General features: G+C 38.9%; 1 protein-coding gene across 4 annotated transcripts in view; it reads left to right on the forward strand.

Moving 5' to 3' along the window:
- Positions 1-18,360, forward strand: part of TOX (thymocyte selection associated high mobility group box) — a 298,437-nt gene that overhangs the window by 26,363 nt on the left and 253,714 nt on the right. For 2 of the 4 annotated variants that reach the window (XM_079902023.1, XM_079902024.1), the window contains exon 1: positions 864-2,449. The exons of the other annotated variants lie outside the window; for them this stretch is intronic. The gene's annotated coding sequence lies outside the window, so the exon portion shown is untranslated. Of the gene's footprint in view, positions 1-863; positions 2,450-18,360 lie in introns of those variants that run through there. 4 annotated transcript variants of the gene reach the window in all.

Genomic DNA, 18,360 nt, shown 5'->3' on the forward strand with positions numbered 1-18,360 from the left:
TTTTTATTACAACCCTATAAAAGAGATGCTATCATTAACTTTAATTTACAGATGAGGAAACAGGCTAAAGGAGCTAGGCACAAAACCGAGCTAAGACTAAAACCCAGACCTGTCAGTATTATCCAAGAAGAGCTTATTAGGAATGATGAAAAATAGACCAAGAATGGAATCATGGGGGAGCCCAGGTTTTAAGTGATGACCAGAGAAAGAGATAAAAAAAAAAAAAGAATCAGGATAGAGTGGTGTCACTGAAGCCAAGAGAATAAAGAGTTCTAGGGAGTGTGTTGTCAATAGTGAATATTACAATAAGATAAAGACTGAGAAATGGCCACAGAATTTGCCAATACGGACATCATCAGCAACTTGATGAAAGTAGTTTTAATGGAGTGATGAGTCTAGAAGTCAGATAATGATGGACTTAGGAATGAGAGGAATTGAGGCTGTCGAGGCCAAGAGTATGGGTGGCTCTTCAATACATTTACCTGAGGAGGAAGGAAAGAGATTGAGCAGTGTTTGGGGGAGACAGAGAGCTGGAGTGGTTATTTTTGGATCAGAGAGACTTGAGTATATTTATATGGAGAAGATAGTGCTGTTGAATAAGGAGTGAGTGGTGAAACTTGATGAAGCCCAATCTTGTGGAGGCAGTCTCAGGACCCACTGGGGCTGGAGTGGAGCTGAAATGGCGCTGCCTTCAATGGAAGGAAGGGCACCAATGCTTTGCAACTGGAGGAAGCAAGTAAGGAAAAATTCAGAAGGTGGTTGATTTATATCTCATGGGCTCTAACTTGAGGACGTGCCCACCAATGTCCCTGGTTGCTTAGTGAACAGAGCAGGGTCATATGCTCAGAGTGATGAGATGGGGTTGGTTAGCAGCTTTGAAAAGATGAGTGAAGGTTTGGAACAGGTGCTGTGAAATGAGGGAGAAGGAGCCAACCAAGATAAGAACAAGGAATTGTGGGTAATGTTGTGGACTCATCTGAAAGCAGGTACTGGGAATACCTGAATTTCTTCTCCAAGGAGCTCATAACCTTGGGAAAGTTATAGCTAACCCTCCCCAGCATCCTGGACCCCTCCTTTCTTTGGAGGTGCTTCTGTTAATATCAGGCACTATTGGCATTCTCTGGTTTGCCTTTTCCTTCTAAATTTCATTAGAAATACACAAAGGATACACAAAGTGCATATCTTGACATTAGATGATGGCTGGTCATATTATGCACTGGAAACAAAACAAATGGGTACTACCAACGAGCTCCTAGAACTAGACAAAACTTAAAGAATTACAGAGCAGTTAGTATACTGCTAATAACTTCACTTCAGTTACCTACAGCAGGATTTTCCAGACTATTTGCTGGGAATATGAGTGTCTTGTGAAGTTAATAGGTGCTCCATGACAGCAAAGTTTTCCTAGGTCAAAAAAATTAAAATATCATTGCATACCTTCTCAAGAGACTCACTACACGTTAGCTTATAAAAGGCTCTGAGAAGTCCTGCTGGATTATCATTTGTTTAACTTTGTGTAACCCAGTAGAACACGCTTGGGGGAAAATGATTTCACATTCGGCCATACTGCACTGAAGGCACCTGACCACATCAGTGGCCAGTAAATTGAGTCTGGTGTGTAGGTCAGTCTGATGTGCCATCACTGGAGACCGATGGTTAAGTTAAAAAGCCTTACATTCCCAGAGTGGATGGCACTACTAGCCCACAGCGCTTATGGTTCATGCTTTCAATTAAGTAAGCCTGGTCTTGCTTCCCTGAGGCTCTTACATGCCACCAAAGAGTGAAAGGAATCCCCTGGCAGTCACTGAATCTGAGAAGTCACTTCCAACAGCACTATTGGTAAGATAGGAGATACTTGAGGGACTTGCAGGAATTCTAACTGATTGTTCCCCCAGGTTATTAGCTGAAAGAGGTAACTAGGATGGTCCCACGACCAGCTGAACTCAAGACAGGCCCCTAGAGTGAGAAAACACACAACCAGAAGTGACCAAAAGATAAGAGCTGTACCATACAACCCTAACCTCACGCACGTCCTGGGCACGCACACGTGCTGCGTCCTGGGCACGCACATTACGTTCTGAACACGTACACATACTATGTCCGGAGCACTCATCCTGCGTCCCGAGCATGCACGTTCCGTCCTGAGCACGCACATTACGTCCTGAGCACGCACGCACGCTACGTCCTGAGCACGCACGCACGCTACGTCGTGCGCACGCACGTTACGTCCTGATCAGGCATACGTGCTACGTCCTGAGCACACACGCACGCTACGTCCTGAGCACGCACGTTACGTCACGTCCTGATCAGGCATACGTGCTACGTCCTGAGCACGCATAGTAGCCCTGAGCACGTACACAAGCTACGTTGTGAGCGCCAGTGCTGCGTCCTGAGTGAGCGCGTTACCTTTTTTGTCAGCCTGAGGCGGTCTTCGAAGGCCTTGAGGAAAGTAAGTTCCCAGAGGTTAAACTTTATTAAGGTTTTGATTTCCAGTTTGTCGTGGAATACCAATCGTACGTCCTTTTTTGGGCCTTTAGGCATTTTATCTTAAATAAACTTGGGTGCTGACACGTTCTGCAGTCCATTTAGGTTTAAGTGTGCCCTCTCACTAACTGGTAATAATATTAAAATCAGTATTGTTTTTAGTCAATAGGAGGCTCTTAGTGCCTTCTACAACCGGTGGCGGTGGCCGGTAAGTACCTGCTAGAAAGTGCAGTCGAGTCAGTGCGAAGGTACCTGAATGTCATCAGCTTGTTTTGATTTGCGAGGATGATGCATTGTCTGTGAATGCCTCAGCTTTTCTTACACCACGGCTACCTCATTTGCCAAATATGGGAATGATCCTTTGTTCATGTTAATTGAAAACGACATCCTTATTCATCATATGCAATTTTTTTTAGTCATTAAAATTCTGTCCAAAGCCTATCCAACTGAGGGGAACGGCTGAGTAATACCCGGGGCTTGTTAATCTATTGTTATCAGCCTTCTGTTTTATCCTCTTGACATGAAGAGCAGCAGGAGCTCTGATGTCCAAACTTTGCCTTTGATTCTGCACCCAAAATGTAATGCTGGAGCAGTTATACTCATGACCTACAAACGTATTTTTGACCTAGCTCATCCAGAAAATGTCTGGAGGCTTTCATTTTACTTGAAGGGTCAAAGACTCAGGCCTGATTATATTCCCATTGGAAATATAAATTCCTATGATAAATTTTCCTTTACGTTGTTACAACTGAGCAACTTTCCAGTACAATTGATTAAGGTAGTGGGGGGGGAATGAACTTCTGAAAGTTAAACACAAAAAAAAAAACCTTTAAAAATGAGTCTGGGTCTAAATTATACTGCTAATCATCACCTGAATTAAGATATAGCCATAGGCTGTATCTGTTTAATGTCTTATTCTTTCTCTGTGACCTTCTGAAAAGTAGTAACAAGACACATTAAAATAATTTATATTAGATGTCAAAAACGTGTTTTTTTTTTTTTTTTTTGTAATAAAGGTTTCCAACCCTTTGATTAAATTTATGTTTATATGTGACACTTGCTTGAGGTGCATAAATTCACATGACAATGGAAGTCCGCGCACTCACAGTACCCAGTGCCGGGGTGAGTTGAATTTGGACACATGACATAAATAAAAGTGGTTTTATGTTTCACCTTCATCTGGTAGGTGAGCACTCCACCTTTTCTTGTGAAACATAATCGGTTGTGACATGGCAAAATTAGATCCTGGCTATTTATTATCTTCTGAAATCAAACCCCATAACTGGGAAAGCATGTGGTAGGTCTGTAGGGGCAGCTTGCATGCAGAGAGGAGAGGGGGGGCTTTCCAGTTTTATAAGCTCAAGGTGATTTTCTCCAACATCTCGAGCATTTTAATTACCCTGAAAGATTGAGTAAATTATTATTTGAATACTTTATGGCATTGCATGTTAACTTTTCAAGGACAAAGTGCTGTACTTTGCTTTTCACCAGTGCCTCATCTGTCAGAATATATCTTTGAAATTTATGTAGTTTGCTGCAGAGTAAAGGGGGGACAGACCTGGAATCCTATGAATTATTAGGAGACATCAGAGTCAAGTGTGATCTATCCCACAACAAAAGGAGTATTTATTCATATCTGATTTCCAGTTAGAAATTAATGACATTAACGGTGAAATTGATTCGCTGCATTTTCTCAGAACATGTTAAATAAAATTGGCTTTCTTTGGTGAAGTTATTCTGGTGTTTTTTTGTTTTTTTTAAAAACCCTTAGCAGAGGTGAAAGGCTAAGCAAATACCTTCAATTCAAAATAAAACAAATTTTACTCAAATGGTTTTGGGCATGCCAGTTTCACCCTGGGTGCCGTGTTTCACAAAGTATGTTGTGAGAGGTGTGCTCTTTTGTTTACGCTTATAGATAAAAGGGGTTTCAGCTTGGATATTGAAATCTTTAATATATATGTGTAAAAGCATTTTTCGGCCTGCAGAAAGCCTCCATGCTGAGTTTGACAGAGTCTGTTTAAATGTAGAAAGTGCATAATATGTCATAGGCTGTTTAGTTGATCTTTGTAACCAATAACAAGCTTTTCTCTGCAGATATAATTTTTTCTTTCTCCATAAGGGCACTCAACCTTTTACTAACTTCATCCTACCATCAGTAGATTAGATTAAATCCCCATTTACTGCATCATATTAATATTTTCAATGGCACACTAATCCAAGAAATAAATGTGTCAGTTTCTATGGCTACATTGTAATGGGCATAGCTATCAGAGAGTGCCTTAAGGCCACGTAAAAGACTTAATGTACGGATTGAGTAGAAGCACATTATTTATTACAAAGCTATAAGCCAAGAAATTTAGCAATCTCATTGAAAAAATTTGCTCATTTGATCTGGGCCAATTTGCCTGACTGATAATATTGAATATTTAGTATCACAATGTTTTTGCAGTTTTAAGGATAAAGTGTTCTGAACTAATTTGATTCAGAGCAGTTGGTTGAATGGAATGATTTTATGTTCCTGAAATGTTTATTGATACTTCTTTTTCAGTTTTAGTGACTAAAAATTTAAGTGGGACTAAGGCCTAGGCCTCTGATGAGGGTAGTCTCTTAAGCAAAAACGGTAGCAGAGAGAGAAACAAACCCATTTGGCCTGATTGTGTCATCTGACAGGCATAGGTGGGGAGAGAGGAGATCAGGCACAGAGTTGGGGAGTGGGAAATCATGCTCCCCACACCCCAGGAGTCAAACAGGTTTTATTCTCTATGAGCTTTGGTGGGACGGTTTGATTCACCCTGAAAATTTGTAACGGGAGACTCTGAGGAAGGAAGATGTGTAAAGAAAAACCTCTCCTATTCTCGTTCTCCCAAAACTCCCACCCTTAATTCCACTTCTATGATAATAAGAGAAGTGCTAGGATCATTTGATAGAAGAGACCCTCTCCCAGCACAAAGCCTGCTGCCTTTCTTCAATATATTTACATTTGAACCAACACGAAAATGGAAAATGACAATTTCAAATGGGTTATTTTGGCGTCATGTAATTAAAAAAAAAAAACCGTTTGACTGGATTTAATTTTTTCCTGAAGTGAATGTAGACAAACTTATTTCAAAGTTGAGTGTACTCTTTGGTGGCTGGTAGAATATATAATTGGAATATGACTAATTATTGTTGATTCATTCACTGAAGTATGCACATAAGAATCGAGGGGATTGTTTTCCTTTAAGTTTGGTAGTAGAATATATCTCAGATCGAAGGCTGTCTTGGTCCTTGCTGTTGTGTAGTATCTGGAGGAGGCTGACATTTTTCAGGGAGATGTGTAGGGCCCACTTCTGACCATCCTATTTTCATATTTCTTAGCTTGGTTTGTTTCCTTATTATTTGGCATGATTTATCATTTAAACAGACGTAAAATCTGGAGTTGTTACTACAGTATTCATTGACATATACAATTACATTTATACTTGGCACTGCATTTGGCAAACTATATTTCAGTTTGGAATTTGGGTAGAGAATGTTTAAAATTTGGATATGTCTTCTAAAAATCTGTTGAAAGACAAATTTTTTTCTAATATTTCTTTATACTTTCTAAAAAAGCTACTAATAGCTGTGTAGACTGTAACATCGACAAAAGCTGACATCTCTAGAATTTCACATGTCAATAGAACAGTGCAAGGAGCAGTGAGAAGACAAGAGAGACTTAGAAAAGCATGTTAGTGGCTTAAACTGAACCCTCCCAATCTATTGAAGTCTTAAACCTTAAGTTCTGGAAAAGTCCATTTCCAGTAAGTCAGAATAACCCATGACAACACTTCATCAGCATCAATGCTAAGAAGTAAAAGATATTAAGAGTAGGTAGTTTAAAATTGAGAACAGACAGAAGGTTGTTGCCTAAGAATTAGTTTGAAATAAAATGTCTGCATGAACTGGTATATTTTTATTTTATTAGAGAATGTTATCTGTCCTTCAATTAAAAAGTGGCTCATACAGACTTCGGTGGCTGTTTTCCAGCACAGTATTAGCACAATCATCCTCTCATTTTTCTGAGAAGTGAATAAGGGCTCTTTGTTCTTAAAGAAGCTCTTTGTTTCTATAGCATTTAGTTTATATTTTGATAATAAAACCAGTATTTTAATACTTTCAAAATTCAAGTACAAATACCTAAGAGGCATAATTTAAAATAAATATATACTTTTATAAACTTAGTGAATGGAATGCTTTTATTTTCGTAAGAGCATTCTGTGGGCTAGTCATATTAAAAGTTATTTAAGCCTGTGAGTAAAAGAAATGTTCCTACCATAACATTTCTTTATAGTCTGAGCTTTAAAAGGATTATACATATTGTATACCTAAAACATTGAGTATAGTATTGTTTTCATAAAAACTTTCATATAGCAACAAGTGTCTTCTGTATCAACAGTATTTTTCAATTGAAGTTTAAAAATGTGAGGGGTTTTTTCATATTCTGCCACTGAGGCTTATTGGTGAGTTTAGAAAGGATAAATGCAAATATTCTAGCATCAGAAAACATGAAAGGAAATTTCTGTAGCGTTTTTTGCCCTCTTGGTTCCTAAAAGAGAGAGTTAGCATTTCTCTCTCGCATGGTCATTAATAATGACAGCTGTCCATGGTGCAGAGTTCACCTACATTATTGTCAGTAACAGGGCTGGCAAGAGAATATTTATTACAAGAGGAGGAGGGACAGAGACATGATGTTGAAACAGAAGACAAGAGCAGAGTTCAATTGTCTTTTTTTTTCTATTGAAATAAAATATAATCATTCCCTAAGCTTTCTTAATAGCGTTTATTTCAAAGCATTATTGTTGCAAGTATATTTCATCTGCATAAATGTTCCTTGTAGTGTTGGATTAAAAACTGAAATGATCAGGCACTCATTTTTATTTTATTTTTCCGGTAAACCTGTCTAATAACCAAATATATTGGAATGACTCCTAAAATATCATTTGAATTGTTGATAGGAGGACAGTTGGATTGTTAAGCTCTCTTCCCCCCCTGCCCATGATATAGAGAACTAAGAGGATTTAACATAGAGACAGCTAGCATTTAAATAGTGATTTCAAATTTTGCTTAAATAAATATAATAATAATAATGTGTAGGTTCCAAGAGGAAGAGTTTACAAAGTACATTTATGTAGCCTCTCCTTGTTTCTCTCCCTCCTTTTCTGTTCCTCCTTTCTCTGTCCTACCCCTCGTTCTAATTTTAGCCTATTAAGGCAACTATACTTGGAATTCCTTTCCTGAGTTAGTCTGTTGATTGTCCATCGAGGTACAAAGGAAAGCCTGTACTCGGAGTCAGGTTTTCTCTGCTTACCCACACTCCCCCACCCCAACTACCGCAAGAGAAGCGGAGAAATAGCCTCTTCAGTGCAAATCTCTAACTGACTGTGAATTCTTTTAAGAAAATAGTGAAGGGGGTGGGGTAGGGAGAAATGAAATTGGATAAATGTGAGGTTCTTTTCCTCCCTAATTTCAGAATAAAGAAAGGGAGGGGATGAGGGACATGGCCTTTTTCTCCCATTAATTTATACAGAAATCATACAAATTCACAAGTATGGAGATACAGTAATGAAGATATATTAAAAGAAAACTTAAAAGCCATTTTATCCCTTAGCTGACAAAAGTCGTATGACTTCTCAACATTATTCTTGAGAACGATTGTAGTTGTAACAAAGATACAGTCTACGGTATGGCACATAGTAGGTATCCCATAAATTTTAGCTTGCTTTTCCCTTGAGGACAAAATCCCTAACTTGTTCGCTGTCCTATTCCCTTAGCAGTGATCATCGTGCACACCCCTAGAAGGCATTAAATGAATATGTTTAACAGTTGTGTGAAGGGTAGATATGTACAGTACATATAGGCATTAATGAAGTAAGATTCATGAATATATTTTAAGATAGTTTTAGCCGTGCAGTCATACTGTTTGCAAGCAACCCCTCACTGTTGGCTGTCAGTAGATTTCACCATGCCGCTTGACTCAAGGACACCTCCCAGCTCATGTCCTTAAGGTAGCGTCCGGCCAAGCTGGCCCATTTGAAAGTGATGCTGTCAATTTCCCGATTCTCTGTGGAAGATTTTCTTTTAAAAGCAGACTTTTAAGGCATTAGTGGTTTTCCTTTAAGTAAAAAAGAATATGAGCCTTTTCCAAACTAAAATCAAGCCAAACAAATACAAACTGTTACAAAATAGAATTGAACTAATGTCCGAAAAGTACTAGTTATGGGCCTATCAAATGTTATTAACAAGAGTAAGGCAAGATCAGAACTCAGCTGAAATGATGTTGCTGTTTCAAAAAGCTATCCTCAGATTGTCACAGTGAACCAAAGGTCACTGCTTGGGTTCACTGGAAACATTCAGAGCAGAGAACCAAATTAAAACAAATCTCTTTGATTATTATGGCTTAAGGTAAAAAAACTTTATTTTTTCTCTCCTTTATAAATATTTAATGATTCAATTTAAATTATGGGAAAATGAAAAGAAATACATACACAATTTTTTGGTAAAGGTACAGAATTACAGTAGCCATGGATAGCCTGCCATGCAGTATTTGCCTTTTCACATAACTCCATTGTCAGTTATCTGTGGCTTTTTAAAATAGGATGGAATTACCTGTTATTTCTTTGCCTCAATTTTATCCACTTCTTCACCGGTGCTTTGAATATGATGCCAAAAGAAGCTAGTGCTTCATTCTGCCTGACGAGCCACAGTTATTAGAGCTTTCCCAAGTAACGTGATCAATACCTTCAGAGGTGTTTTATTCTACTTTTCTTAGACATCCTGTAAAGATACTTTTTCAAGCGCTGCTTTTCGGAGATACTGAATGATGCTCTTCACAATGATGCACAATAACAGATATAAAAACAAGCCTTAAGCAAATGAGTGTGTATGGCTTAAGGAGTTGCAAGAATCTTGTGTGGGAGCCACACCTAAGTTTTTGCTGTCTCTCAACTCGTTTGTGCTGTGATCCTGAATTAACTTGAAAACTCCCTTTCTATACAAGAATCGAATTTCTCCCATTTAAAACCCTTGCATGTGCACTGGCAGATACAGCATTTGTAATTTCCACCACCCCACAAGTGAACTCCAACCAGTGGGAGGGGCTGCCGTCCCAGGCTCCGGGAGGAAGAGTGATGCTGCAGAGGTTCCCATAGGACTGCAGAGACAGATGGTGGCAGCTCACGCCACTTGCTTGCTCTCTCTGCTCTTGTCCCAAGGTTCACAAACTGGCCCGTGAAACTTTACTTGTCCCCAGGCTTGGAATATAGCACAAGTAGAATTAGGCTTTATGATTCTTGGTGACAGTACTAATATTTTTCGTAATTCAGCTGTTTGTGTGGAAAATACTTTTTGTTCCATTTCCTTTGTCGTCCTTTCTTTCCTCCTGGGTCGATCCATCTTCCCCCGGCAGTAGCGCGTGCACTCCCAAGGGCAGCCAAGGCTGCACTGGAAGCAGTGGGTTGCCACTCAGGATGTTTAAAACATTTGTCTTACCATTAGTTAAAGGGACGAAATGGTGGTTCTATATATAGGATTTCCAGGCTTTCAGTTGTCTCTATTCTTCATAGTCCAGTAAGTAAGTTTTCCTTTTTTAATGGCACATTTTCTACATCATAGCTCTTAGCAAACAAGCAAGAATCAATAAGTATTGAACTTCATTCAGTATCAGCCATGTAAATAAAATGTCAATTGTTCAGGCTCTTAGTCTGGACAAATCTTAGTCTTTCGTCAAGACTATCTGGAACCTTCCAACTCCCACCAGCAGGGAATCAGTGCAGGAGCAGTACTCTGTGCGAGAATAATAGCAAATCTGTGCTTGTATATATTCGGTATGTTTCGGGAGCTCTGTAAGAGGGGCCTCAGAAACGCAGGGACCAGAGCCATGAGACACACATTCTTGGGTACCAAGCGTCGTGCCTCTGCTGGTCATGTCCCAGTGGGGAAGTGAATCACCTCACTCTGACAGAGACTTCATGATGAAAAAGAACTGAAAGACACACTGTAAACTTACATGGATCAGGAGCAGGTGATCTATCTTCGTCCAAACTTGCAAGGGAAAGAGGGAGCTGGAGTTGCAGCATAGACACTGGGCATCTGAAAGCACATTAGGAAGTAGTGTGCTCACCGGCAGAACAAAGAGCACTTACTTCCGTGGTTATAGACTGTAAATTACAGGGGGAACACTTCTAATTTCAGGAAAAGTGGTCATCTGTGACTGCAGTAGAATTCCTCAGATAGGCTCACCCCAGACCAGAGCTGCCTTGAGCAGTCATTGGGGTTCTGATACCCAAGTTCCTGGCCAGAACTCTGCCAGGGACACAGATGGTACAGGAGCTGTGTGACCGTGGCCCATTCTGTCTCTCTCCACTTTTGATTTGCTTGGGAAAATGAAAAAAATTCTACTGACTTTTTGGACTGTTGCAAGGATTTAACTATGAGATGATGTACGTGAAATTGCTTTATAAAGTACGATACAAATGATATTCTAGTATTGCTCCTGATAGGGTCAGAGTTGTTGTTTTGTTGTTAGACTATCTTTTCCCAGAATTTAAGTGTTTGGAGAGACCATGTATGATACCACTAGAAAACAGTAATAATGAAGAACATAATTAAATGTGGGGCTGGCATCTTGTGTGCAAAAAAGATTTGATCCATGATACTTATTGGGAAGGGTATCTTTTTGAATAGAAATTATTGTTTTCACTTAAAACATACATGAGAGATGATTTATTTATAACAACAATTAACTACCCTAATAGTAAAAAATTACCAGCCTGAAAAATAACCATTATGTTAATCACATTGTATATTTTTTACCCCTCCTAAGAAATGGAGATCTCTCTCCCCTGCACGTGGACTCTTCATGACCCCTTAGTAATAGGTAGGCCATTTGACTTGACCCTTGTTAAAGAAAAAAGTATTCTGAAACTTGTCAAAATGATAAGAAGACTTTAATCCAGGCTATTGTGACAGACTATTGTGTCAAGACTATTGCAGTGGGGAGAGATCAGGTTCAACTCTGAATACAACAAGAATACGTGGGGATTTATAGTCAAAGGACTAGCTTGCAGGAGAGAGTGTAGGATGGAACATTATTAAGGGTAATTACAGTGGTAGGGGTCATTCTTGCTAAACCAACCTAACAGGATTCTTGTTGAAGACAGGCCAGGGTGATCAGATACAAAGAATGGGATGATGCGAGATGGGGAATTTGATCAGATATTGGAGGGGAGGACTCTCTCTAAACTAGCTTAGAAAGATTCTTGCAAAAACTGGACACTGCAAGGACAGACACTGTAGTCCAAGGTTGAGGCATGGTTGGAAGAGGGCTCAGAGGAACCTGACTAAAGTTTGGTCAAGGAGTCTTTGTCATCCTTCAACTGCTGCCTTTCTCTCTTTGCCCTTACTTCTCCAGTCGGCACATCTCCTGTCACGGTTTTAGCAGTGACTCTGTAAGGCTGACCAAAAAACTAACATCAGTAGACATCGAATCCTATGATTTCTGTGTTTCATTTTTACAGATTTTTTTTAGGCTAACATCTCCGAAGTCAAACTTATCAACTATCTCCCTTTCATCATTTTTGACATTATCATCTTTTGTTCTTCTGGTCCTTCAAGCTAAAAATCTGGAAGTCTTCTTTAACTGCACACTTTTCTTCATCACATCAATTAATTTTGTCAGTTTATCTTCTTGGATTGTGCTGGAATTCCTGTTTTCACCAGTACCATCTCACAGCTATGTCACCACAAGAGCCTTTATCTGCTGTCCCTGCCTTCAGATCTGCTTACAGGTAACAAAAGGTCATCTGACCTTCCTTAGTCACAATGTAATTCCTCATTCCTCTACTGGCTGCTTGCTTTCTCTTGCATGAAATCTTAAACCTTGCATGGCCTCCTTGTGATGCTAGCCCTCTGTTTCCAGAGGCCTGGCATCTCATGCTCCCTCTGAGTGTTGTACATACATTCTTCTGTCTCGATCTTTTCCGTGCCACTCTCACCTTGAATGCTCACACTTGACCCAAGTTCTTTGCTTCCTTTGAGCCACAGGGTCAAGGGCCACATCTTCCTTCTAAACTTTTCCTGATCCCAGTTCACCTTCATTTTCCTCTAATTTCAACCTCTAACATTCAGAGGCAGTCGACGATATTTTAGTTCTTAATATTGCACTATTTTTACACTATATTTCATGGTCACTTCATCATGTTTTTGTGAATAAATAATGTTTCAACAATGAAGTACAGCTCTTAGGGGCCAGATGTTTTTCCTCTAGATCCATCTGGGTATCTTACAGGATACCTGGTAGATAAATGTTCATTCAATACTTACTGCTTGATTGATGATTTTACCAAGTTTTCTTACCAAGAAGGTGTTTCACTCCTTACCTGCTGCTTTTTCTCTATTGTACAAATATTCAACATTTTGTTAAGAAATGCAGGTGTAGGAAGTACGTTTTCTGGTTAGTTATCAATATATTTCTTAGGCACCCATCCTGTGAGCACTTGGGTGGCACTATTAGCAGAGAACACAAGTTCTTTGCCTCTCTTCAGTAGAAGTTTGGTAGATATTTGTTCAGAGAACTGATAAATGGCATGTTTGCAAGCAGATTTATTGTTGGAGAAATTAGGAAATGAGAAGTGAAGAGACTTGCCCAAGGTTATGTATTTCTGTGGCAGTGCTTATTGCCATGGTTGAAATAGGGAATTAAAATTATTATCTGGATAATGTAAGCTATACCAAAAAAAAAAAAGCACAAAAATCTATAAATATCAAGGACAGTGAGGACATAGAATAGTTTATGAACTTTGAAAATTAATGCTTTATCTTTGCATAATAATATCTACAAGCCACACTGAACCCACCCTATTTAGGTAAAGGGAGTGCCTGGTCACAACTCGGAGGTGTCTTTTGGGGTCCTCTGGAGGGCAGGGGGCGAATGGAGCAAATTGTGTCATTTCTAGATGGAACACTTAATACTGTTTAAGTCAGGTCTTCCACATCTGTCCAAGGGAAGACTGGATTTCCATTAAGTAGATTTATGGAGAGCATGAACATTCTTCTCTAGCTCAGGGATTTGTGTTTAATTTTCTGGGATACTGTCCAATGATAATGTCTTGAGGACCTGAATTTTGTGAAAGAAAAACTAGGACTTGAATTTTGTGAAAGAAAAACTAAGATAAAAAATATTCTACTCTCCGTGCTGGCTTCAAAATAAATTGGACTCTGAATGCTATGGCCATGATCCCCATGCCCCCACCAGCCCCAATAGCTCTTTGGTTTCAAACAACATATTTAGTGTGGTTTTACTCAATAAAGTTTTGGATATTTGTTGCTGCTGTTGTTATTTTTATTCATTTTTTGAGGTTTTCTTGATGGTTTCTAGGGCATAGCAAAGGGATATTTAGCAAAATGCAGAGGTTATAATGGTTATAGAAACTAAGGACGTTTATGTAGTGCTGATCTCCGAGATGCTTCTAACTCCTTCTAAAATTAAACAGAAGCATGTGGAGAGATTTGCATGTTCCCAGGTAGCATCAGTTATATGGGGTTGTTTTTTGTTTTTTGGCTTTTTTTAGCATAAATTTGAAAACTTAGTTTAGAAATTCAACTGGATGTTGTCGTTGTGTAGGTATAAGAGATCCACAGGGAGGTGCGCATGGGTTGGCCTTAACTTTCCGTTTAAGCTTAAGCTTTTTAAACTTTCAGAAGAGAATCAAAATGTGGGAGAATCACTTATTTGTAAAAAATTGCCCTGTCATGTGTTTGTTGTAAGTTAGACTAATTACTTTTAGGCAGTATTATAAATACAAGGATTTGAGTTTGATAACAATTTCATATAATGCCAAGCAAAATAAAAAAAAAAACATTTTTGACATTTTAATGAAAAAATGAAGAGAAAAATGAAATTAGCACCATGTCTCGTATGTTGTAAATAATATATTTTGCTCTATTTAAAAGTATGACTAATTTTGTGGCACTTGAAATAGCTGTAATACAATAATGGAAGAATGGAACAGAAATACTGTAACATAAAGGACATGCGTCCTTAGTCGTGTTTCCCAGTGTAAGACATTACAGCTGGAAAAGATAGTCTCATGGTCCACAAAGGTCTCCCTGGTTTCAGATTTTCTGTGCTTTGCAGCCATGTGGCTGTGTTCAGAGCAAGATACCAAACAACTAAGTCTTCAGTCATTACTGTGCAACTTGCCAATCATTATCATAATTTATTTCCCTAAAAATACTAATTTGAAAAATGTCTTCTACATAAGGCAGTCTCCTCTTGAATAGGAGGCCTTCCTGAATCACTGGGATATGCTGATGTCATTGATCTAGTGCAGTTCAGCAGTGGCAAAACACTGGTGATACAAAAAGAAAAAGAAATTCAGTACTGTTTCTACCCACAGGGCAGTATATTTAGGGATGTTATTGCAAGAATTCCGCCCCCCCCTTTTTTTTTTAATGTCTGTGTCAGAATGCCTGATGATCAAGGAAGGATACGGTGGAAACTGGTATTCTTACAGTAGTTAGATATGCAGGAGTCTTATTTCCTTTTTGGTTAGTATGTTGATCTATGTGTTAACATAGTCACAAACTAAAAGAACAACAACTGTATACTTGAAATACAGTGGATTCCAACTCATCCAACATTTATCGGAACACCTATAATGTGTAATCCATTGGTTCCTGGGGAAGGTGAGGGAAAGGGAGGGAGAATACAAGACAATCAGAGGAAGCTCAGGCCTTTAAAGAGGCTACCTGGGGAGGACTCTAGAGTGTTCCCTCTTTATCATCCTCTGTATCCAATGTATTGCTAACATCTCTCTGTTCTTGAAATAAATCTGTCTCCTATTCACCACCCCCGTTTCCTTTGCTACTTGCTCTCCCTGATGTTAGCCCTCATCACTTCTCACTGGATCACTTGACCATCCATCCTTCTTGTTGTCGACTCTTTTGCGTGGCACACAGGCCCTCCTGGCTGGACACCTGCCTTCCTCCCATGTGTCTGCCCTCAACACTCCCTCACACATACGGTGCCCTTGAACCTTCCTGTACCTTGCTGCTTCAGGCCATCGTGAAACAACATGGGCTACTCTCCCTGCCTCAGATGCCCGCTTTTTGCCTTACCTGGCTGCCTTCTGCAAACTCTTCACATATCACTCCTTCCAGAAGTCTTTCCAGCCTCACCAGACCCAGCTTGAGTTCGAAGCACTTCTTCTGGGCCCCAGCTGCCTGTAAATACCTTATCCTAACCTTCGAACAGTAGGGAATATCGTCATTGTTGGTGAAGTGGTCACAAACCTAGGGTCCACAGTCAGGCTGGCTGGGAAGTGGCTGGGTTCCAGCAGTCACATCATGATGGTAGCAAGTTAACCTCACCTGTCTGTGCCTCAGTTTCCTGATCTTTAAAACAGATATAATATTACCCAGCATATCGGGTTGTTGTAAAGATTGAATGAACAGAAATTTGCAAACACTTAGAATGCCTGGTACACAAAAGTAAGTTTTCAGAAAAGTTAGTTTTCTTTTTACTCTTCCTCTTCCTCTTCTTTCCCTTTTCCTCCTTTCCTCTCCTCTTTCTTCTCTTCGTCTTCCTCTTTCTCCTCCTCTCCTCCCCACTCCTTGTCTTTTTCATTCTCTGCCTTTTCCTCCGTTATAACCACCTCTCCAGTCAGGCCTCTGTGGAAGCTCTGTGGGTACTGAGACTATGTTATATTCAATTCCGTGCCCCATGACCTATCGTAGAGAATATTTCTTCCTGGACAGTGGGGAAAATATCATGTTTTTTCTACCTTCAAGAAATTATTTTCACTTTTCAGTGTTAGGGAATATGTTTCATGAAATTAATGATAAAATCTAGAGGTCTTTAAGAAACCTGTGTGAATGCTACATATGCAAGAACGAGGTCCTGTGTAAGTTAGTAAATTCAGGGGGTCTTGTTGTTAGTCACTGTCACAAATACTCAGTATTATGGGATTTGACTTGTATTTGTTATTTGATTTTTGTGCTGCAACTAGTTAAGATTGTAAGCATTTAAAACGTTATTAATCTGTTCTCAGGAATAATGTCAGACATTTCTGCATCACTTTCTTATGTGTCAGGAATGGTTAAAAGAGCTTTGCATGTATGAACTCACTCTATTATTGTTTCCATTTGTAAGGTCTAATATTCATGAGTTACTTTTTGCAGTTTACATAGATTACTTATTTTATATATAATAATTGTATATAATAATTATTGTAATTATACCTTTTCCTACTAGAAAAGAAATGACAGATACGATTTTATTTCTTGGAAAGTCAAGGAGAGAAATGCCATTTTCCATCAGAGAAAGATATATGGAAAATCTTTAGTGTGGCAGATATGCAAGTTAAATAGGTAAAATAAAGTCTTAATTTTTTAAACTTGTGCCAACAGTTCTAATCAGGGATGGAGTTTTTAATAGGAGAGAAGCATCTGCATTTTGGGGAGCCTGATCCTTGGAGTGAATTCTTATCTGCACCACTGACAAAGAGTAACACTGGGACAACCAAGCTTGTGGAAACTGTAAGCTCCCGTTTTCCACAGTGCCTTTAGAAGGAGGGAGTGTGTTTAGAAATAATAATGTGTTACGTTTGTTATTATTGTAGTTTTAAATTGGAACATTAGCTAAGCTATATCCTGAAGATTTTTTTTCTTTTCCACAAATGAAGAGGAATTTCAGGAAATTTGGTTTTCTGTGCTTAAGTAAGTTCAGAAAATGATAGTACACCAAACCCCCCTCCTTTTGGGTCTGCAGTGAGATTAAGAGTTACTAAGGGGGTCTGCAGAAAAGGCACTTGCTCAACTTGGTTTAACTCACTATTTCTTGAATGCCTATCCTCCTCTACCCCAATATCTACTAATATTTCCAGGCACGTTAGTGATCTGTGGAACACAGTTTGCATAATATTGGTGTTTACCATTTGGGGTTTAATTCTAGGAAATGTAGTGCATCATTTTTATTAACATTAAATTTGTTGCATTTTAGTTATACTGAGCTTTTGGTCATAATGAGTTTGACCCACAAGCTTCTAAGTTGAGAGTAACTGACAATTAACAGGGAAATTAATTTGAAAATTAGACTGTTGGGGGGAATTTGTTTGTTTGTTTTTTCTTAAAGGTCCCTGGGCCCTCTGAGTTTAAATGATATTCATACAGTGGTTCACTTCCACATTACACAGAGCAGAAAAAAATAGTAGATTGTTACTTAAAGAACTTGGGGCAGGTTGGAAATGCAAAGAATTTGTGGGGCTATTTAATTGAGCTATGAGACATATAATTTGAGAGGGGATGACAGGCAATCCATAATTAGTAAAGAACAGGGGCTCCTTTTGTTAGTCATTGTCACAAATATTCAGCATTATGGGATTTAACTTGTATTTGTTTTTTGACTTTTGTGCTGCAACTAGTAAATATTGTAAGCATTTAAAACGTTATTAATCTGTTCTCAAACGGCAGTTGTTGTGTGGTTGCTCACTCATTTGTACTTTGATTTGACCTAATAATGGGGAAGGATGCTAATGAAAGCTCACTGGTGTTCCTTTTGTACAAGCGAAGCAGACTTCCTACTTGTCTAGGCTTCAGCCATGACATGTTTGTTCATAAATTATCCAGCAGCACATGTATAAAACTATTGTGAGTTTTTTTCTAAATGGTAGAAACGTTATTTGGCAGAGCTATACCATATAATGCTTTCTACTCTTCATAAGACTGGCATTCAGTAACATCCAAGAAGGAGGTGTGTTGTTCCCCATGTTTTGGTATCCTTTCCCTCTTCAGTTAAATGTTCCTTCTTTTTCCTGTGTAGCTTCCACCACTGAAGTTTATCATTTGACCAATTTGGCC

This window comes from Stenella coeruleoalba, assembly GCF_951394435.1.
Source record: "Stenella coeruleoalba genome assembly, chromosome: 17".
Taxonomy (NCBI): Eukaryota; Metazoa; Chordata; class Mammalia; order Artiodactyla; family Delphinidae; genus Stenella; species Stenella coeruleoalba.